Genomic DNA, 23,591 nt, shown 5'->3' on the forward strand with positions numbered 1-23,591 from the left:
CTCAGTCCAATGTTTCCAGATCTTCTGATTTTACTTTCAAAAGAAACAGGAAATCCGAGGTTTTTTGTATGCAATTTTTCAATTCTTAAATGTTGGCTCATATATGTGTATATGGTTTGTATAGGTGGATAGATATTTACATACATGCCCCATGCGCACATCATTCATACATATGGCCCCTTGGAGTTAGACCCATGACTAATAGAAACTACACATTAGGTACTAAAGAGGCCCATCCCTTAAATTAAATGAAAACTGGGTGTTATGACCCCTGTTGCAGATTTGAAGGTAACAGGACTTAGAGGAGTTAAATGATTTGCCTAGAGTTATACTCATACTCATACTCATACTCATACTCATACTCATACTCATACTCTAGGGCAATGAGTTTGGGATGGGATGGGATTTGAATCAGATGGGATTTGAATCAGGACTATTCTGTCCCTGGTATCAAATTGCCACCCAGTCTATGCAGAAACCAAAAGATGTTGTTCTCTTCATCTTTTTTAAAATTCTCATCCTGAATTCACTCTTTTCTTTTATGTTTTTATTCTAATTCCATCACCCAGGGCTCATCAGAAGTGCACTCTCTGACGCCCATCAGCTATTTCACTCATCCCTCCACCCACTCCCCTCTCTGGTAATTTGTTCTCTATAGTTAGGAGTCTGTTTCTTGGTTTGTCCTCTCTCTTTTTCTCTTTGCTCATTTGTCTTATTTCTTAAATTTCACATATGAGTGACATCATATGGTATTTGTCTTTCTCTGATTTATTTCACTTAGCATTACACTTTCTAGGTCCAACCATGTTGTTGCAGATGGCAAGATTTCATTCTTTTTTATGGCTGAGTAATATTCCATTGCATACATATGTCATGTCTTCCTTATTCATTCATCAATCTGTGGACACTTGGGCTGCTGCCGTATCTGGGCTATTGTAAATAATGCTGCTATAAACATTGGGGTGCATGTATCCCTTTGACTTAGTGGTTTTGTATCCTTTGGGTAAATACCCTGTACTGTGATTGTTGGATCATAGGGTAACTCTATCTTTAACTTCTTGAGGAACCTCCATACCGTTTTCCAGAGTGGCTGCACCAGTTCGCATTCCCACCAACAGTGCAAGAGGGTTCCCCTTTCTCCACATCCTTGCCACACCTATTGTGTCTTGTGTTGCTGATTTTAGCCATTCTCACAGGTGTGAGGTGATATCTCATTGTAGTTTTTTTTTTTTTTTTTTGTATTTCCCTGATGATGAATGATGTTAAGCATCTTTTCCGGTGTCCATTGGCCACGTGTCTGTCTCCTTCGGAAAAATGTCTATTCATGTCTTCTTCCTATTTTTTAGTTGGAATATTTGCTTTTTTTGGGTGTTGATTTGTATAAGTTCTTTATATATTTTAGATATTAATCATTTATCAGATCTATCATTTACAAATAAATTCTTCCATTCTGTAAGTTGCCTTGTAGTTTTGTTGATTGTATGCTCTCTTCATCTTTAATGACTGAAATGCAAAGCAAGGAACAAGAATCATTCTGCTGAAAACAACACTTACACATTTATTTAAGCAAAATCAACATTTCTTAAGGTTTCTTGATCTATGTTCCTGTCAGCAGCACAGGGAGGTCTCTGGAGAAGGATGAGTACCTGAGTTTTGATGTTTGCAGTGAGCTGGGGGAGTCGAGGCTGTGCTAGCCTGCCATCCATCAAAACTGGTATTGAGAATGACAGACGGAATCCCTGGGGGTTGCTTGTAAAAAATGTTAAAGCTTTAATTGAAAAGATCTTCAACAAAGGCCACAAGTAACTTCCTCATTGTGAATTCCTGTCTTGCCCCTAGATGCCCTGGGGCTTTGCCAAATGCTAGGGCCAGGTCATTCTGATATACTTGAGCCATAATCCACCGGCAGGGCCTTGGATGAAGCTAGAGTCCTGCACAGCCCCCAGGAGGAAGGGACACACTTGGAGCAATGCCATCTATCAAGGTCTAACCTCTCTTCTGTGAATGTCTGCAAATTAAAGCTGCCTTACGGAAAGTGGGGATGTTTAATATTTTAAATGGCCTGATTGGAATGCTCATGTAATAAAAAAGGGTGGGTTTGGCCACCTAAAAGGGGCATTTGTAACAGAGCAGCAGGCATTCCATCTGAAACTTTTCATGAGGGACACCTGGGTGGCTCAACGGTTGAGCACCTGCCTTTGGCTCAGGGCGTGATCCCAGCGTCAGGGATCAAGTTCTGCATCGGGCTTCTTGCAGGGAGCCTGCTTCTCTCTCTGCCTATGTGTCTGCCTCTCTCTGTGTGGCTCTCATGAATAAATAAAATCTTAGGAAAAAAAAAAACTTTTCATGAGCTTCCTGAAAATCCCTTATCAGTTTCCTTTTCTTTGCCCGTTTGTGTATTCATTCATATATCATTGTCCTAACTCAGATCAGGGTGTGACTCTAGGCTTATTCAAATCAGCAAGCATTTATTTCTTCTAGAGCAGATTTACTTCTGGAAGGTGTCCCCTGGCTTCCTCAGACAACCAGAGGTAATCAAAGACCAAAGTGGTTAAGAATTCCTTAGTGAAATCTCTTACACAGAAGTGTTTTAAACAAACATCTTGCTTCTTTAAAAAGATGTTTATTATATTCATAATGCATGCTCATTAAAGACAACATAGGGAGAAAAAAAAAGATAAACAAACCAAAACCAAAGTCTTGGTGACCCGACTTAAAAAAAAAGAAAAGTGCATGTTATTCAGGGTAAGTTGCAGGAGAAGGCATCGGTATCAATGAAATGTTCTCTGAATTGAAGAAGTTAGGTGAAAGCTGGCCCCCAAATTTGCTACATTCTCATATTCTTACAGAGACCGGCACAAGAGGATCATTCAGTTGCCTAATCTCCCTATGGATAAAATTTCTTTTGTTGACAGAGAAGACTATTAAAACAGTTATTAAAAAAATAAATAAATAAATAAAATAAAACAGTTATTTTCTGTAGTTAGAAGAATAATAAATAGTTTAACAATTACCCATCAATATATGCTCTGAGTTTAAAATCCGAAGCAATTTAGGACTGTTCTTTCTCTGTATATTGCAAATCATGCACCCTTATATGGAGCCCTTAGTGTACTTTGGAAGGGAGGCTGGGAATACAAATGCAGGGATGAAATGCAGGGAAGCACAAATTGTGTAAATGAAATCTAGACTGTTTCTGGGAACATAATTTCATGAATAAAGATGATCTAGCATCTCTGAACTATGTATTTTAAGATTAATATTTCTCAATAGTACTTGTCAAAGTGAGTGGCAGTAGAATCCATAATAAGTACTTTATTGAATTATATTTAGTCTAAATATAAATGTAAAAAGGCACCATGAATCCTCATGTCAAATTATATCACCCGAAAGTTAATTAATCGTACCATGATTCTGAAAAAAAGAATTCTTTTTCACTTGGGAAATATTGGTTTGTGTTTCTAACAATTCAATCGTTTTTTTAATCGATAAACTTTATTTTTTTAGTGCAGTTTTAGGTGCACAGCAAAATCAAGCAGAAGGTACAGAGAGTTCCCATACACTCCCTGTCCCCACACATGCACAACCTCCCCCACCATCAACATCCCACACCACAGTGCTACATTTGTTACAAGCAGTGAACCTACACCGACACATCATTATCACCCAAAATCCACAGTTTCCATTAGGGTTCACTCTTGATGCTGTACATTCAATGGGTTTTGATTAATATTTAATGACATATTCCCATTTCTACCATTGTATCATACGGAGTAGTTTTACTGCCCTAAAAATACTCTGTGCTCCACCTCTTCATCCCTCCCTCCCCCACCACCGCTGGTAACCATTAGTTTTTCACCACCTCCACCGTTTTGTCTTTCCCAGAACGTCATATGGTTGGAATCCTATAGCATGGAGCCTTTTCAGATCAGCTTCTTTCACTTAGTAATGTGCATTTAAGATTCCTCCGTGTTGTTTCATGGCTTGATTGATAGTTCATTTCATTTTATGGGATACTGTCCCATCGCCTGGATGTACCACAGCTTACTCATCCATACACCTACCAAAGGGCATTTTGGTTGCTTCTAAGTTTTGGCAATTAGGAATAAAGCCCCTCTGAACATCCACGCGCAGGTTTTTCTGTGACATATGTTTTCAGCTCCTTGCATGCTGGCTCAGAAATGGGAACTCCTCAAGGCATGATTTTCTCAAGTTCTAGAAAATCAAAGTACTATGGTCAAAAGTTGTGTTGGTTACGTTGCTCAGCCTCTTCATCTCAAATTGAAATCAGTACAGACAAAGGCACTTTGGGGGAACACTTTTTTCTTTTCTGAGCTTGTTTTTAGCATTCCCTGAATAATTATTTATCGAGCAAGACAGGAAAATACACATTTTCCTCTGGTTTCTGAAATCAAGACTCTACTTAGCCAATTTAACAGCTCATTTTTCCAGTAAAAAAAAATGGAAAAGAATCAGCAAGTTGTATTGCTACATTTCCATATCATTTCCTTTCATGTCTATTTCAAATCCAGGTCCATCAATCCGGAATATGAAATCACACCAAAAAATTTTCATCAGTAATTCTCTGTCCCTACCCTCTGTAGGAGAAATAAATTCCCCCATCTTAGAAGATAAATATCCAACCTGCTGAGAATCAGGTGATAGGTTCTGTACCAATGGGTGATGAGTACATTGATGCTGTTGGTCTATATACTTATCTTCCACATTGTGATTATTTGTTTATTGCCTGTCTTTTCTTTGAGACAGTCAGCTCCCTACGCGCATCAATAAGGCTTATTTGATTCTTCTGCAGCACATAGTCGGTATTTCAATATGTATTTGTTGGATGTATCATTGGTTCATCAAATATAATAAATGTTAATCAACTTTGTCTAACAATGATTAAGCACTTATTATGCACAAAAGCTGCATGCTGATTATTTGGGGTATACCAAAGTAAGTAAAATTCATTCCCTGCCTTCAAAAAGCTTACACTACTGGCAATCCTTGTAGTATGCTGTTCTTATGAAGCCCATATCCCTGCAACCTGACTCTCCATCTACTCTGATAGTTCCCCTAGAGGCTGATGGCTTCCCACATCTCTTCACCTAAAGGTGATCTTTGGCCTTGGAGCAGCTCAGCATCTTGGAGGCAGGATAGAAGTGTCAGAGAATTATCCCCAGAACAACTCACAACCAATGAGGGTGGCAGTCCTTTGCCCTTCAGTAGTATACTTCTGAGCATGTGCCACCTAGACCCTCAGATCTCTAATGGGATTGAGCCCCAGTTGCTCACAGTCATAACCTGTTCATTCAAACCACCCTTTATTCGCTTTTCTCCTTTCTTGGTCTTACTTCCTACTCACTCACAGGACTTCCTGGGATCTCTTTCCCAATAAATTTTTACATCCAGATCTGTCACTCAGGGTCTGATTTTAGAAGAAGCACGAGCACTAGAAGCACGATAAGTAACAGAGGCATAGGGTGTTGTGGGAATGCAGAGGAGGAGGGGATTAATTCTAGCTGAGAGAAGACTTGGCATCTTTTGAATAGGGTCTGGGTGGGGGCAGTGAGTGTCCCTGTAGGAAGAGATGCCTTAGGCAGAGAAAAGAAAGGCATGGAGATGCTGAAGCATAAAGAGTGCTCAAGGAACTGTAGGCAATTGAGTCTGGAAAGAATGTGGGTAGAGGAGCATCACGGATTTTCCTAGAAAGTACCTCAGAGCCCCTCACATCCCAGCAAGGAAGCAGGTCTTTCCTGTATCTTTCATCCAAAACCTCAGCTCCAGCTACTCACCCTTCTTATATTGGTACTCCGAAATGTCCAGACATTCTCCTTTTGGTAGAAATATCCAAGTATAGAAATAAACGTGACTACACATCATCTATAAAAGCAGCCATATGGTAACCACCGACCAACCTACCGCCTTTTTCAAGCATGAATCTTTCTTTCTGCGTGCCAGTTTTAATTTGTGTTTTTTGAATTCCCATGCATTAATATGTTGCTCTTTCTGAGAGCTTATAGTCTAAACACTGTGTTTGTGCCTCAGTCTAGATAGGGAACTTTTCTGCCTTCTGTTAGGGATTAATCTTGAACTTAAAATAAAAGAGGGGTGCCTGGGTGGCTCAGTCAGTTAAGTGTCTGCCTTTGGCTCAGGTCATGATCTCGGGGTCCTGGGATCAAGTTCCATATCAGGCTTCCTGCTCAACAAGAAGTCTGCTTCTCCCTCTCCTTCTATGGTCTCTCTCAAATAAATAAATAAATAAATAAATAAATAAATAAAATATTAAAAAAAGAAAAAGAAATGGTGTGTCACGGAGTCAAAGAAAATGATCCAACTTAACTCTACTTTGGAATCCATACTATTAGTTCCTAAGCAAGTACAATGTGTATGTACAGTCCTGCTCATTCTCTCTCCCATTCCCTCTCTCCATGCCCTGGAAATGGTTTCCTTCTAATAAAAATGTTCTGACAAATCATTCTGTCTTCCAGTACTGACTCAATTATAGCCTCTCACCATGACCAACAACTGCGAAATTGGTTATAAACCCAGAATAGGAGGCGAAAACCAAAAAATAGAGGTGTGGCAGGAGGACAGGAGCAGAATAATTTGGTCATTTTCCCAGCAGAGGAAAGCCAGTTCAAGAAAGCCAAAATGAGTGCTTCTGGAAAAGGTATACAAGATTGGAAAATAACAGAGAAATTAAAGAAGTTATTAAAGCTCACAAGAGAATTTGGTGAGGGAACACTACTCATTTCAGCTCAGTAGGAGCCAGTTTGCATTATTATGTTTTGCTCTATACTTAGCTTTGAAGAAAGCACAAATTACAACGGTTAAATAGAGCTTTTGAAAATAGAAAATAGCAACATCGCAAGTACAGAACAGCACTGGGCTAGAACACCCTCCAGACCATCCCCAAACTAGGATAACTGTAGAGAGCTTCGGAAATTCCTCCTCCTTTCTCCCACCCCCAGGAATTTCAGTTCCGTCCTTTGAGAATCTCCATTACTATAATATTATTTGTGTAATAGATACAGCTTTGTTTTGTTTTTAAACTGGGAAGTTCAACCAAAGGCTGGGATAGAAAGAAAACTGCTGGGGTAATTTGACCCCAATGAATATTTGGAGAAGAGACTAAATTAAGGCATATCTGGATCCAGAAGGGAATGATGATAATCACATTTGTTGAACTCTTTGTGTGTCCAAGGTAGTGCTCTATAGACATATTCCATGTGTTAAGTAATTTATCCTCACAACAACCTTATGAGATTGACACTGTTCCTCACCCATTTTAGAGATGAGGACACTGGGACACAGAAAGGCTAGGTAACTTGCCCAAGGTCACATGACTGGCAGGTGGCAGGACCAGGATTCGGACTGGTGGTCTGACCCCGAGCCTGTGTTCTTGATAACCACACTGCAATGCCTCAGGAGTCATGCTGTGGAGTAAATGTTTGTGTTCCCATATGCTGAAGTCCTAATGCCAGGGTTTGGAGGTAGGACTTTGGGGAGGTAATTAATTAGATTGGAGGAGGTCACGTGGGTGGAGCCCCATGATGGAATTACTACCCATATAAAAAGAGGCTAAGCCACTAGAGCTTTCTCTCCTTACCATGTGGGGATACAGTGAGAAGGCAGCCATCTGCAAGCCAGGAAGAGTGCCATCACCAGGAACTGAATCTGCTGGCACCTTGGTTTTGAACTTCCCAGCAGCCAGAACCACGAGAAGATGAATTTCTGTTGTTTAAACCAATCTTTGGCACTTGGTAACAGCAGCCCAAGAAGACTGGGACAGACCACTAAGTTATTACAACGAAGCTGTTATCTGTGGAATCAGGGATTTGTAGGCAGAAGAGCTTCCACTGAGACCCAGGGACTTATTTTAGGTGCTTCTTTATGAGGCTCTTGCTTGCTGCAGAACGAGGTTGAGTTACAGAGACCGTTTGGCTCAAAGGTCATCCAGGGCAGGTGCAAGACCTGGAATCAGTCTTCCGTAGGAAGCTAGGTAAACCAAAGGTTGGTACCTTGCGGGTTATCAGTGGCCACCACATTTCTGAGTGAAGCAGCAGTTATGAGCTAAATATGCAGGGATTTGGATCTGGATAGGGGTGTTGAATTAGAAGGAGGAACAAGGCAGTTCTTCCCCTTCTCATTTCCTGGGATATGGAACAACTCAAGATCTGTGTGTAAAATATGAAGAGATCACTAGTTGAGGGGCCTCAGTATGTCCCTTTTAGCTTTTTATAGAGTCTAGTCCCAACTGGTTTGGCTCTAACTCAGTCCTTTTTATTGACTACATGTTCAATGGCATAAGTTCAGTCCCTCTCAGTTAAATGAGATCCACATTGTTATCAAATTTTTGCCACAAAGAATAGCGCTACAGAATATCCCTAGGCATATATGCTCTTATGTATAGGTAATTTTACTTGTATGGAGTAGATTCTGAAAAGTGGGATTTTAAAGAAAAAAAGAGTATTATTAATTTGAGAGATATGATCAGGTTTGCATTTTAAATAGGAACTAACAGGGGTGCTTGGGTGACTCAGTAGGTTAGGAGTCTGCCTTCAGCTCAGGTCATGATCTCAGGGTCCTGGGATCAAGCCCCACATTGGGCTCTGAGCTCAGTGGGGAATCTGATTGTTCTCCTCCCCCTCACTCTGCCTCTCCCCACTCCCTTCCCCCTGCATGCATGCATGCTTGTGCTCATGCTCTTTCTCTCCAATAAATAAATACATAAAATCTTTAAAATACATAAAAATAAATAAATAGGTGCTAACAAATTTACTTTCCACTGAAACTGTAGGGCATGTTAGTCCATCTTTCTTAAACATCCTTCCTAAGTTCAGAGTGTTCTTCCAAGGGAGAAGCCAAGTACTCACTTTCCCAGCACCCCTTGTGGTCTGAGTGCGGACGTGTGACTTAGGCCCTGCCAGTCAGATACCAAAAAGACTTCATGCTGATGAGACAAAGACAGAGGCCCTGTACAGAATCCACTCTGGTGAAGTGTCTGCAGCTCCTTCCAGCTTCTAAACATAGCGGTGGCAGTCATACTTCATTATGGAAACTCTGCAGCTCTAAAACAGGGATATCTCATCAACCCGTCAACCCATCAGTAGTAGGAATTGATCTGCTCTTAAATGCACGCACTTCAGTCTATCCCATTGCCTCTACTTCCCCTGAAGCCACAGTGACCTCATCCTGGAGCAGCAGCAACAAACTCCCTTCTGGTCTCCCAGTCCCTAGAGTAATTAGAACCCATTTTCTATCCTGTAGCCTGAATGATCTTTCGAGAACTCAACTCTGATCATGTCACCCCTCTGCTTTCAAAATCTTTCATTTTCTCCACTTTGCCTTAGGCTAAAGTTTCTATTCCTTAGCCTGGTCCATAAAACCCTCCAAGAGCTGCCCCAGCTTCCCTCCCCAGGCATGCCTCTCTCCTACCGTGCTTATTTTTAGTAGGTAATGAATAAGAAATTTGATAAATTAATAAATATAGAGATAAGATAGGTGCTCATATCACTCATATACTCATGGAGTAACTAAGGTTTTGAGAGTCTACTTTCATAAAGCTATGAGACTAGTTAACAGTAGACCCTGGACCAAAACACAAGAATCTTCCAACTCTTGACATGTTTTCAACTATCCCTCATTGTCCTCTTCAAATGCAATTTGTCGCTCTTCTAGGCTCAATAAACACCACGATGATGTACAAACACTGTAAGGTAGGTTTTTCAACCTTGGCACTATTGACATTTTGGGGTAGGTAATTCTTTGTTGTGGAGCTGTTATGTGTATTCAAAGATGTTTAGCAGTAGTTCTGGCTTCTACTCACTAGATTTTAGTAGTATCTTCCTCTTTTTGGTTGTCTTCAGACTTTGTCAAATTTCCCTTGGGGGTGTGGTGGGGGAGGGGCCAAATTGCCTTCCAGGAAGAACCAGTGCTCTAAGGATACTACTAAGCATGCTTTGTTAAATCTCTACAGCTTTGGGTTGAGAGTATAAGCCTCCCCATATGTATACCCCAAGTGGAAAGATGGAAGGCAAGAGCAAATTTATGTCTAAATATTGACCTTGCACCTTTTAAGCCACAGGGTCTTAACCTCACTGAGCCTCAGTTTTCTTATCTACAAAACAGGGATGATAATGCTCAAAAACTGTAGGGTGGATTAGAGAGAATGTTCATAAAGAACTCAATAAATTAATTTAATGAAGCAACTGTTTTCTTTCTAACAATAACTAGTGGATGTAGAGCACCATGCTCTGCACCATGCAGAGCATACATAAAGAAAAATAGGACTAAGGAAAGGAGCTGGAAATTCAGGGTGAAATGGGACGAGTTTGATGAGAGAAGGATTTTGCATTCTGAGAGGCCAAAACAAACCCCATATTTCAGGAATGAAAACAAGTATGACATTTGAACTAATAAACTTATGGGTGTGCTGCTTCTTATTTATTATCTCCTTATTTGATGGTTTTATGGAGAAAAGAAAAAAGAAAAGCCATGCCTAAGGATCAGTTACTGTTTTTAAAAATGATTATATACCTAATTGGAGCAGAGGGTCGGGGGGTGAAGCACAAGTTTCAAGATCACTCAAAACTGGAATCTGGGGACACCTGGGTGGCTCGGCGGTTGGGGGTGGCTCAGAGGTCTGGGGGCTCAGGACATGATCCTGGGATGTGGGATCGAGTCCCGCATTGGGCTCCTTGCAGGGAGCCTGTTTCTCTCTCTTCCTGTGTCTCATGAATAAATAAAATCTTAAAAAAAAAAACAAACCTGGAATCTGGTGAATTAGCAAGTGCTCAGACTCTCCCTTATGAATTTTAATGCAATTTTTATTTAATATTTCATATACTGTGTTTGTTTTCAAGATCCCTTCAATTTTGAATAGTAAATCTAGAAAAAAATATTTTCCTTCTAACCATCTACCACTTTTGCTGACTCCCTACCTTGACGTAATAGAGCTGCTCCAGAAAGTGCTTTGGAGGAAATTCTACAGGGTGTCCTTGCCTGAGGGTTCAAAGGAGTAAACTATAGGGACAATGACATTCCTGTCCTGGTAGCTGGGTAGTGGAGGTCAACAGCACACTCTAGCTCCACAAAACATCTACTCTCTCCTCCCATCCCCTCTTCCTTCTCTCTCTCTGGGACTATAGAACTTTCTCTTCTCTGCTCCTAGGGAGATGCTCCAAAATACAATCTTTCACCACAGAGCTATCTCCTCCTGCTTAGGTCTAAGGATGTCTACCTCCTGAACCCAATGCATGAAAATACAAGGAAATAATATCAACCAAAAGACAAGCCTGAAAATGCCCACTATTAATAATGGCTCAAACCTGGAAGCATCCGAAGCATCCATCACAATGGAATGGATGGATCGTGTAAATCCATACAGTGGAATGCTACACAGTAGAGAATGAACAAAGTGCAACTTTGTGAAAAACACAGACAAATCTGTTGTTAAATGAAGGAGGGAAGCACCAAAAAGTACATTTGGTTCCCTTCAATGAAGTCAAGAGGCGCAAAACCCGTGTCAGGTTTTGTAAGTTAGACCAGTGGAGTCATGATGGTGGTAATCCTGTGTCAGGGAGTAGTGACAAGGAGACTTTCTGAATGCTGTTATTAAGAGTGTGTTCACTTTGTGCAAATTCATCAGCTTCTCATTTATGTCCTGTGCATTTTTTCCATATGTAGATTTCACTTCAGACATTCGCTAAATAAAACAAAAACAAAAATTTCCGACACTCTTCTTTCTTTGAAAGTCCTTTCTTTGACGGTAGTATTCTTTCATGAATATGAGCATCTCTCTCAGAATATAGCCTTGTAACAAAACTGCCTTAATAACACTTTTCAGAAACTAGAAGCAGCACTGAAAGTCTTGAGTTCTAGGTTCTGCTTAATTTTCCTATTGATTTCTGTGAACCAAGTGCAGACATCATGAGACCCTTGAGTGAGTGCACTTGAATTTCTCCCTTCTCCAAAGTAGGGAAGTTGAAGCCTAGAAAAATGAAGTGACTTGCGCAGGGCCACATGTTCTTTAGCAATAAAAAGGACATTTAAAAAAAAAGATCTCATAGGCACTTGGGTAGCTCAGTCAGTTAAGCATCTGCCTTCAGCTCAGGTCTTGATCCTGGGTTCCTGGGATAGAACCCCCTCATCGGGCTCCCTATTCAGCGGGGAGTCTGCTCCTCCCTCTCCCTCTGCCCCTTCACCCCCCACCTCTTGCTCATGCTTTCTTCCTCTCTCAAATAAAATCTTTTTAAAAAGTCTCAAGATGAAAATGACAATGGGAGTTCACAGCCCCTCAAATCCCCATGATTTCTCCTTCTATTTAAGAATAAAAATTTTGCTGGGAGGGAGAAGGAACTGGGTTGATTGTTATATAAATACAGAACTTTAATTAATTGACTCCATTTAGATAAGAGGTGATGCTCTCATCGTGACTCTTAAGTAAAATTCCCTTTTAATTGACACTTATTTCTCCTTGAGACTAAAACAGATGTAATAGGAGAAAATACACATTATGCTGCAATGACAAACAGCCCCCATGTCTTGATGGCTTAAAACAGCGAAGGTTTATAATTATGCCACATGCCCATCAAATGTCAGCAGGAGTTTTGTTCCACCTCCTTAGGGTTCTTTCTCTGGAACCCACTGAAGAAGTCACTCTCTGGGTCCTGGTTGGTCACCATGGCTATGGGGAAAGAGAATGTGGTAAAGCACACACCGGCTCTTAAACCTCTGCCTGGAAATGACGCAGCCACTTCCACATACATCTCTCCATCAGAGCAAGTCTCTTGAGCACTCCCGACCTCCCATGGGGCAAGGAGGAACAATCCTACCCTGAATCCAGAAGCAAGGAGAGCAGGAATATTTGGGAACAGCTCTAATGACTAGCTCAAAAAAAAAAAAAGTGAAACTGTCTGCCACGGGAGTCCCATATTTCCTCATGAGTAACACCATAATCACTGTGACCTACACTATTTAAAGATATGATGTAGTGAAGATGAACTCTGGAGAAAGGAAAACAGACATGAAAGGCAGCATTGGCAGGTGTAAATAAAACTCTATCAACTCCAATTGAAAGGATTTTTATGAAAGGCACGAAGTGGTTTCATCGGCCTTTCTGCAAATAGTTTAGTTGGCTGAATGATCATTATTCCTCTAAGTGCCCAGAAACCATTTTGACCAAAGGCAACTAAATAAATTAATTGCCCTCCAGGACTATAACATTGAACTCTTTAAATGAAGGCGGCTTCCATGGATGCAAACAAAATGTGTCCCTTGTGGTCATCGTAAGATTGAAACATTAATTAGGAGAGAATGCTTTTAAGTAGGAAGGGGGAAAAAAGTCCATTTTATTGGGACTACAATCTCTAATGCTAAGTTAAAAAGAAAAGAAGAAATAATTTCCCAGGTAATAATTGTTTTGCTTGATTTTCTCCCTTTCTTTCCTCTGTACGCAAACATAACCAAAAAAAAAAATCATTAAGTGCTGATAAATTAAAGGGAGAATGTGTGGTGCGCCTGGGTGACTCAGTGGGTTAAGCTTCTGCCTTTGGCTCAGGTGGTGATCCCAGAGTTCTGGAATCCAGCCCTGCCTAAGGCTGCTCCCCTGCTCCCTGTTCAGTTGGGAATCTGTTTCTCCCTCTGCCTCTGCCCTCTGCTCGAGATCTTGTGCACTCTCTCTTTCTCTCTCTCCCAAATAAATAAAATCTTAAAAAACAACAACAATGGGAAAATGTGTCAGGCTTCACTCTTCAGCCCCAAGAAACCCACATTCTGTACTAGATTTCAAGGGATATTATCTTCGGTTGGTAGCAAATATTTTATTTAAAAAAAAGTCTAGTCAAGACATGCATTTGAATGGACACTGGTCATTTAAAAGGAAGGTTGGGTTAAAAGTAACAGTTTATGAAAAACACACAACACAACTTGGCTAGTTAGCAGGGGGCAAGGCAAGGGTTCTCTCTGGAATTAAGTATCCTGTTTATGTGCTATCGCACTTCAAATGATGCCAGACTCAGAGACTTGCTTTACAACTTGAAGTCATGTTATATAGATCCGTCCTTCTGGGGCCTGTGTAGTAGGAATATTGTTGATGCTCTACAGTCATTACAGTCATATAATCTGTTAGTTTCAATGTCCTAGTGTTTGTGTATATTGTATACAAGACCATATGTGGATTTATGGCTGCATCAAGGAATACAAATGATTTAGGTTGTGAATTACCACCCCCCCTCCCCCGGCTTTATAAATTCATCAAGAAAAAAATTCGGGTAAAAAAATTTTTTCAGTGTGGAATGTCACAGTGGAATAAGTGAAATTCACGTATGATTCTGGAATGTTGACTAAAATTTCAATGTTAATGGGTTGTAATAAAGACATAAAGTGCAAGAACCATACCAGAGATGTGGTTTTCCTGGACTAGGGGTCCAGATAGGGAACAGTCAGGTGCAGATGATGGTTTCATGAGGCTAGGCAAAAATTGGGCCAGGGGATGACGAAAAGAGTGGTAGTGGTCAGGAGGGCGAGGAAAGGAAACAGTCTTGCCCTCTGGGTCAGGTGCAATCTATATATATGAAAGCTCTCCAGAAAAGAAAAATAAAATTACCCTGATCCCACCTGGAGGACTTTTATCTTTCCCATCTAAGGCTTACTTGCTTGTTATGGTCTAAATAGAAGTTTAGTCCTTCTGTAACTGAATGTCAGCCTCTTCCTCCTTAGAGCACTCTAGCTGGAGACCAAGGTTTTGCCTCTGGTCTGACTTTGACCTCCAAGGAGGAATCTGTACTTGCACTTGTTATATTTGTGCCAGAACTTGGCACATATAAGTACTTGATAAACATTTGCTGAATACATGAATATTGAATAAAAAAACATGAGCAGAATGGGAAGTGGGACAAATGGTGGTGATACATTCTCTTCCAATTGATGACCCATCTTTACCAAATCATTCATTCCTGGCCTAGCATCAGGGCCATTCCAGGAACATCCTTAGCAAAGCAGGCACCCTTCAGCGTTGCAGAAACTTGATTCAGTCCCATGCCTGGGTGTCTTCCATGTTGTGGACCTTCATTGGCATTTCACCTTTAGCCGTAACATGCAAACTCAAAGCACCTTTGTTAACATTCATTTATGCTACAGGGTACTTGGATTAAAAATGTCAACTGTCACGACACAGAAGGAAGGCCAAAGGTACAAGTATAATTTCATGGGGAGGAAATGTTGGAAGTAGAAGATGAGCAACCTCCTAAATTACAGCGATCTTACTGTTGACTAGAAAAGAGTGAGGTCCTTACTATTTTAAATGCCATGAGCAACAGAAAAGCACTCATGTATAAATATATGACCTTTCTAGTGAATTTGACAATGAATACATGTTGAAACCGTAATAATTCTGGTCTCTCAGTGGCTATACTCACCTTCAAACACTTAGCTAAAATCTAGAACAGTTGGATATCTGAAGTTTGAAGCTGAATACCCTTAGGTTAATAGTTGATATCACCAAGAATATAATTACAAAATGGACACTGATTTTTAAAAGTAGTTCTTGAACATTTCCAAGTCCTAATGTACACTTTTTTTTTTCAAAGCATGCGGTTGAGACTCCACAATCTAACATTCACATCTTGCGCTTGTGACTATTCTAACAGAGTTATCGTGAGAACACTGCTTGGGAAAGAGTATTTTCACAATGTGTTGTGTTCACCCCCAATAAAGCCCTTGCCCCTTCTGCTTTCTGGCCAACAGTGCACAGCTTTATGTTCTTCTTGACTGGACTGACAGTGGACACAAACGTAAGACAAGACATTTCTGGAATGGAGACAGCCTGGCAACAGCGCCAAACCAGACTCTTGCTGCCCCTAAACTTCCAGTTTCAAAAGGATTCTCCAACGTTCTCAGAAGTTGTTCTCACCCTGGCAATACATTAGAAAAGCCTGTGAAGTTTTAAAAAATACATATTCCCAGACCCCACAAGAGACCATCTTTGGAGGGTGAGGCCCAGGCATCTGCTTTCTCAAAACTCCTATGTGATTCTAATTCAGTGCTATGGCCTGAATGTTGTGTCCCCTAAAATATGTTGAAATCCTAATGCCCAGTGTGATGGTATAAAGGAGTTGGGGCCTTCAGGAGATTAGGTCCCGAAGGCAGAGCCCTCATGAATGAGACTAATACCCTTATAAGGAACTCCCTCACCCCTTCTACCAAGTGAGGCTACGAGAGTAGCCTGTGACTAGAAGGGGCCCTCACTTGGTCATGCTTGTACCCTGATCTTGGACTTCCAGCCTCCAGAACTGTGAGAAATATATTTCTGTTGCTTATACGCTACCCAATCTGTGGTATTTTGTTACAACAGCCTGAACGGACTAAGCCATCCAGTTGGCTTGAGAACCCAGCAGACGATAACCACAGGAACTGAGCAGCTGATGTTGTCTCTTAGACTTAACCTTCTTTATTTAGAAGGCCCAAATATCTGTTGGCCAGGAAGTAATAGCTGAGTGGTATTTCTCAAACTACTCATTTTAGCACTTTCATAATTTTTGCCACATTCAGGTATCACGTTCTATCTTTTAATTAAATTTTTTCTAAATTAAATTACACTTAAACTGAAATATAAATAATAGAAAACAAAATTCTTATTACAACTGTGATTATGAAATCAGTACCCCTTGCCATCAATAGAAAGCAACTGAAAAAAAAAAAAAAGCAAAAACAAACACCCCACACATTATTCAAATCAAGGGAGACACTGTTGCTGCCCAAAGGCATCCAGCCAGAGGTCTGCTCTCTTTTTGTTAACAAGGGAATGGAAAGAGTCTTGTTTTAACGAGTCAGCACATAGTTCCCACCCCCCACCCCAACAGGGCTAAGGCTCAAGGCTACTCTTGGCCATTGGAGTCTTCGGCAAAGGTCCTGTGAGTCAATCTGTGGTGATGAAACAGGAAGGGGAAATTTTCTGGAGGTTTGGGGGGGAAAAAAAGATTTTCTCTTCTGGGAGCCTCTGGAAGAGAATGTATCTCTTCCTTTAGATGTTGACTGAGACCAATCCTGGGGACAAATTGCAAAGCCTGGAGCTGCCCCCACCCCTGGAAGGGCTGCTGCCAGCCCCAGAGTGAGTGAGGCCAACCAAGTAGAGGCTGCAGAGCCAGCAGAGCACACCAGCCAGAGCTCCTCCCTCTTCCCCCTCTAGGCTATTTCAGTCACCGAGAACATTTTGAGTTGGATTTTCTGTTGTTAGCAGCCCATCACATCCCAACACAGGGAGAAAAGCGAGTGTTCAAAAACACACTAGCACCCAACAGAGACTTTCTTCTTGATATAAGCAGGAGGATTGCAAGAGAACTGAAAGGGGAGTAATATCCTTATTGATTCAAGGTCATTTTATGCCATGTCTATCCATCAACTGAAATCACCCTAGTGGCACCCAAGCCCTCACCTGGGAAATATTTGTCTTAGGTTAGGAAAAGCTGATGGCTTAACAGAAGCAAAGCTGCGGTGGCTGTGATTGGCTTCTGTTTACTTCTTGATAACTTCTCTCAATAAGAAAATCCAAAGAGCACATTGTCAGCTGCACTTGAACTCCCACAGGAATCTGAAAATGTGGGCTGGGAATGGGGGAGAGAATAAGTTACCTAAATAGCGTCTGTGCCTCTGGCATTTGCTTAGAGCTCTCTGAGCATCTCCTAAGTCATTGGAACTCAAAGTGGAGCCCATGGACCAGCAGATTCCATGGCATCACCTAGGAGCTTGTTAAAAATGTCCAGTCCCAGGCCCCACCCAGGCCAACTGAATTAGAATATGCATTTTAACAAGATGCCCTTGATATGTGCACAGTAAATCTTGAGAAGCACAGTCCTGGGAGCCCAGACCAGCTTAGTGCTGCTTAGACCACAAACAGCTGATGTTTGCAGAGCCTGGACTCAGAGTGATTTGCTTCCACTTGTGGAATGCCAGCTCCACACTTAGCAGCCAAGACTGTCTGCTTTGTTTTCCTTCAGCTTCTCTGCAACTGATACGTCACCTGCACAAAAGAACCAGTTTCCCCAATTCCTTGGGTTTCACTTAATACTAGTATATCTCTGTCCATCGCTGGCGCTCTCATCTTAGAGCTGTAGAGGTCACAGATACTGCACCAATGAACACCTTTAAGGTTTTCTCCTTTGCTATTACATTTCCTATATCCTATATGTCAATTCATTCATCAGCTCAAACACAGATTAAACTCCTTCTTTGCATCATTTGTAAACCATATCTCCCCGGTTTTTTTTATCAAAGTTATTACGATGATTAGCAATTCCCTAAGGCCTATAATTAGCACATGTTGAGCTGTCCTGAGAAACACACAAACAAGAGCTCTCCTGCCCCTGTCAAGTTTTAGAAATTAACTTTTTGCTAATACATCAGACAAGAGTCACGAAAGTAACATACCAAGGGGCAGCTAAAGGTTTGGTGAAATGCAGACAAAAAAAAAAAAAAAAGAAAAGAAAATCATAACCTGTTCCTGCTAGGTGGGTCCTCCGGACTTCATTTTGCACTTGCTCTTCAGGAATGATCTACATAGTACCTGAGTGACTTGGAATCTAACTTCCTGCATCTGTAAAATAGAGACAGTGGTGCTGAGGATTCCAGGTCAGGTGATGGGGGGGAAAGGCCCCGGCACATGCTCAGCAGGTAGTGCCGCTCCATATGGTGAGGGCTCCAGAGTGATAGAAGCAGGGACCTTATACCAGAGAACTTATACCCTTCCCATGCAAGGGAAGTCTACGTCTAGTCATCGGTAAGAAAGGGAGAATTGGAGGGAAGGGACTAGGTTTAGGTGCTGATGGCTCCTGGGACCCAAGGTTCTGGGGAGGAGTTAGGAGCAGATAGTGGGTAAGACCCTGGGGAGGGGCAGCCTGTGAACATAAAAGGGGGAAGATGGGGCAGGGGAGGCTCGGACTACAATGCAAATCTTATTATTTATTTATTTATTTATCTATCTATCTGAGTGGGAGCGAGCAAGCAGAGGGAGAGAGAAGGACAAGTAGACTCTGCAGTGAGCTCGGAGTCCAATGCGGGGCTGGATCTCACCACCCTGAGATTATGACCTGAGCAGAAATCAAGAGTCAGTTGCTTAACTGACTAAAGACACTTCTGTAATGCAAATCTAACTGAAGTCTCTGTCAGCCCAAGCAGGGCTCTGGAGCAGAGACTGCCCCTTGGAGGCAGTCCCATGTTAGGGTGGAAATAGCAAGGCCTGAGTATCCCACTGTGTGCTCAGTTACTGGCAAGGCCCTACCTCAGAAGTATGAGAAAGAGCCTGATGGGGCAGAGAGCTGGGGCCTAGTACCTAAAGCCATTCTTGCATCTAAATAGCAACTTTCTTTCTTTAAGGGAGATCCAACCTGCACAGCCCTGTGGCTGGACAGGATGGGATAATGGAAATCCTCCAGGTAAATGTAGAAGGATCCCAGAGCCCAAGATAGACCATTGCCTGGTTTCCTCGGAGAGGCCATCACTAGGACACAGCTCTTAAATATAGGAGTGGCAATATCTGGGGAGGTGTTGAAAGAGGTCCATCTCTTTGGACCTATGGGTAGCTTCACAGCATCCTGCACTCCCTGGCTGGTCCAAGGGAAAGAGCTGAGCAGTTCTGGGATGGGAGGCAGCAGTGTCAATAAGGAGGGAAGACCCAGAGAGACTTCCCTGTCGGACTAGGAGAAGGCAAGAGGGTGTGGACCAAGTCCCCAAGGCACCACAAGTAGGTGCAGCAGGAACAGAGTGACGCGTGAGAGCTGGTGGGACCAGTTACAGCTCAGGGGAGGTCCACAAGGCCAGCAGATAACTGTGGCCCAGAGGTCTGCCTCCCTGGGGCCTTCACCGGGCTCAGTGGGGACCACAAGAGAAACAGGAATCCTAACTGATGGAGCAGCTACGAAGAACAAATGGGATCTTAAATTAGAGAGACTAACTTACTCTGAAATAGTGGGATTATGTTGTCTACTGAGGAGGAGAACCAAGGGCATGGGGGCTATTTAAGTTCAGTTCTAGAAAGTAAAGAAATTCACAATTTCCGCTTTTCTGAGTTACGCGGTCTACGGAAGTTCATCTCTGCTGCACACATATCCTTTAATCACTTCACTTTGGGGAATCTGAGTTCAAAAGAAAAACGATACCATGCAGAAATATGTCTTGTTTGCATATTATTTCTAATAGTAAAGTGACTTAAAGCAGGGAAGCGTTAGGTAAATTGCAGTACATTTACTTGAAGGCAGATTAGACTAATTACAATGACATTACCATCAACGTGCAATAGCATATAATCATTTTTCTGTTACATTGTCCAGTGGGACAAGCAGAAAGGAATATTCTACAGTGTTTTTCAAACCTTTTGACCACAGGCCACGGGAAAGAGTTCATTTTACATCTTGACCCAGGTCCCGCGTACATATTTTTATCATATTCACAAAGGTGGCAGGAAACGATGCTTGCCTACCCTGTGTTCCAGGCATTTCGGCATTTCATGGGCTCTTCCATTGTCTTTTTGGATGCTAGACTCACTACGTGGGTCTCCTCACCACTTACAACTCATGGCCCTGTCTGGATGGAGCATGGCCCCACTGATGAAAAATAACAAATGACAAAAACGTACGTCTAGGAGCCATGGTTGGGGAGATGGGCCAAAATCTCAACAAGCCAAGCTCCTGGGGATTCATGTATGTGTCCTGATTTGTTCCTAATAAACACAAATTACTTTTTATAGTGTAATTTATAGCACCATAGCAATGTCTAAGCTGTTCCCAAGGCTTCTCTCCCGCAGGCTAAATAATCCCAGTTTCTCGCTGCCTGGTGAATTCACTTTATACCTCCCAAAAAACTCCAACCCAGGAGACCAAAAGCAGGGGTGGCAGGCAGAGCGACAGGCAGTTGCTGAGCCAGAGCCGCACATGGAACAGCTCTGCACCTCATGACTCATGGCCTCCACGTGGCCACTGCTGAATTATGTGCATTTTAATGAGGAGACTGATGTCACAGTTATCATATCCTTGACTTCTCCTTTCCTTTCTTCCTCTCTCCAACACAATTTTATTGAGTGCCTGTTTTGTCCCAAATACTATTCTAAAAGCTGCATTTAAAAAGATCTTTTTTTGTATTTTCAAATTTTTCCTATGATTAGCATGTGGTTTTTGTCATAATCAGAGAAAAGCAAGTATTGTTATAAAAGGCTTGAAAATACAAGTCTTGCCTTCAAGATGCCCACAGCCTAGGGAGCCTAGGCAGTCACATAAACAAATATGTCAATGTGAGACTTACCTGGGTCCCTTGCCTGCCTCCTGTCCCAGCCAGAAAGTGGTGCCCCCAAGCAGCTTTAAAAAAAAAAAAAAAAAGATTTATTTATTTGAGAGAGAGAGAGTGCTTGAGGGGAGGGGTAGAGAGAGAGGGAGAAGCAGACTCCCCACTGAGCAGGGCTGGACCCCAGGACCCTGAGATCATGACCTGAGCCCAAATCAAGAGTCGGCTGCTTAACTCACCGAGCCACCCAGGCACCCCAACTCCCATCAGCTTTTAATTGATGGGGATCGCGGTGTTTGTCTCTCTCCTTTCCCAGAACACTACAGGATTGGTCTCTGCCCCTGGCTCTGAAGTCTCCATTTCCGTTTGCTGATTGAGGGAGAGAGATCAAGAACAGAGAGAAGGAGAAAGAGGAGAGAAAAAAGAGAGGGAAGAAGGGAGAGAATGGGAGGACAGAGAGTCTGCATGGTATCTCGTCCAGTGGTGGCCCACAGATGCTTGGATCTAAGGGGGATCATGTCCCTCCAGTGGCCATGAGCATGTGACCTAGGCCAGTGTTCAGGGGCATCCTGTGGTGCTCAGAATACTGTGTAACTCTACACCCTTCTGAGCTTCAATCACATTAGCCCAAGACTGGTTGGCCCGCTGGTTGATTTTCCCATGGTGTCACGGATGGCCTGGCCTGTGACCTCCACAGGAATGAGACAGCCGGCTCCGTATTTCTCTGGCATCACTGCTGCAGCCAGATCTTTCTGATTATTTTCAGGTTTTCTCGGTTAATGAGTAATGTTCTCGTGGTAGCTACTACTCAGGACATTAACTTCTGATTCTGGTATTTCCCCCAAAGAGTTGGCAGACAGGCAAGCTGGATAAATCACTAGAGAAAACAGCGCCGTACTCCTAGGTCTGCGCTTCAGAGGCCACTGCTCCTGGAGAAGAATCGATTTATCACCATCTTGTTGAAGGAAGCGTCTATTTGTTTTTCGATCTTGGGCAACCTGTCAAAATTTGATATAACGCTGGGGGCACCTAGAGTCAGTCAGGGGTGTTTTACCTCAGCAATTCCTTGACCTCTTGAACTCTTGTCTCCTGCTGTAATCAGAAAAATTTCCTCTCAGCATATTCTTTTAATAATCTTTTGGACACAGTTGTGGAGGACTCTAACATGCCAACTGCCCTGGACCTGTCTCCCTCAGCATGCGTCCGCCTCCCAGGGCCCCTGTCCTGCTGAAATGTGCTCTGCTGATATCAGAGGGGCTGCACCGGAGGTGTCGGAGAGGTCTGGGAGGCATGTTTCAGGTTCTGAGAAACCCAGTGAAAAACATTCCTCTCCGGCACCTCTTTTGTTTGCACCTCATGATAAATGTTCCTTTGGCAGCTTTATAAACAGACTGCTAAAATGTCACCTTTTTAGAAGTGTGAGTGGCTTGTTGGGAAGGGATGCTGGGAGTCAGGCAGCCCAGGTGCCATGGCCTCCTTGGCCTGAGCGGGTGCTTTGACAATGAGCAGGTTGTCTGTCTGTGGAGTTGGTTTCCTGGTTTGGAAAATTTCAAGATGCCATCCTCATGCAGACAAAAAAAAAAAAAAAAAAAAAATGACATCACTGATGCTCTGAAAATCAAACATGGGGCTTCTGCGTGCATTTCAGTCTTCATGAATGTTTCTTGGTCCTATCTGTGAATAGCATGGAAAATGGCATGGAGCAGGATGCAAAGATAGTCTTAGAACAAGAGAAGCCAGCTGGTCTAGAGTGGGAGCAACCCCCACCCTCCTACCCTCAACCCCCTCTTTTAGGAGCAACAAGCTCTAGCTTGTGGAATGAAGCAGTCAGATAAAATTGGGCATTTACCAACCAAAACAACCAGCCTGCAGAGTGAGAAGGAATTAGGTCATCTTGATAATGCATTTGGGATCCCGAGAAGCTAATGTATTGTGAGACGAAGGAACACATTATTTGAATTCATGCTTGTTCAATTAATGCAGAAATTAGTTGTAATTGGGTTTAGTCCCATTCACCCCAGAGAGCAGATGGAGTCCATTCTGGCTGGCTCATCCATCACACATGGAGGAGATTCCATCTGAATTCCAGAGATTCCCAAGAGGCTCATAAAATTATATCTTAGACGCTATACAGGACACATTGGAAATCAGGAAAATAAAAGTCCTAATTGGTAAAGTGAGGAAAAAATGCTAGTGCTTCAGGAAAGGAAAATGCTCAGAATTTCAGAGCTAGTGGGGCTGGTCCTTTAGGAAGCAAGCTGTTTCCATTCAATGGCCTCCAAGGCCCACGTCCATCAGGCCCAGAGTTTTCTCAGGTG

The 23,591-nt window shown here is 42.4% G+C and overlaps 1 long non-coding RNA gene across 1 annotated transcript; it reads right to left on the bottom strand.

Annotated features, from left to right (window-relative positions):
* Window positions 1–387: 387 nt before the first annotated feature.
* Window positions 388–21,904, bottom strand: LOC112652587 (uncharacterized). Its single transcript, XR_003131577.3, has 3 exons — window positions 21,513–21,904; window positions 21,295–21,347; window positions 388–1,503 (listed from the first exon to the last, which is right to left on the bottom strand). It is a non-coding gene; the product is annotated as an uncharacterized LOC112652587 (long non-coding RNA).
* Between the last annotated feature and the right edge of the window lie 1,687 nt (window positions 21,905–23,591).

Source organism: Canis lupus, chromosome 23 (assembly GCF_003254725.2).
Source record: "Canis lupus dingo isolate Sandy chromosome 23, ASM325472v2, whole genome shotgun sequence".
NCBI classification, from domain to species: domain Eukaryota; kingdom Metazoa; phylum Chordata; class Mammalia; order Carnivora; family Canidae; genus Canis; species Canis lupus.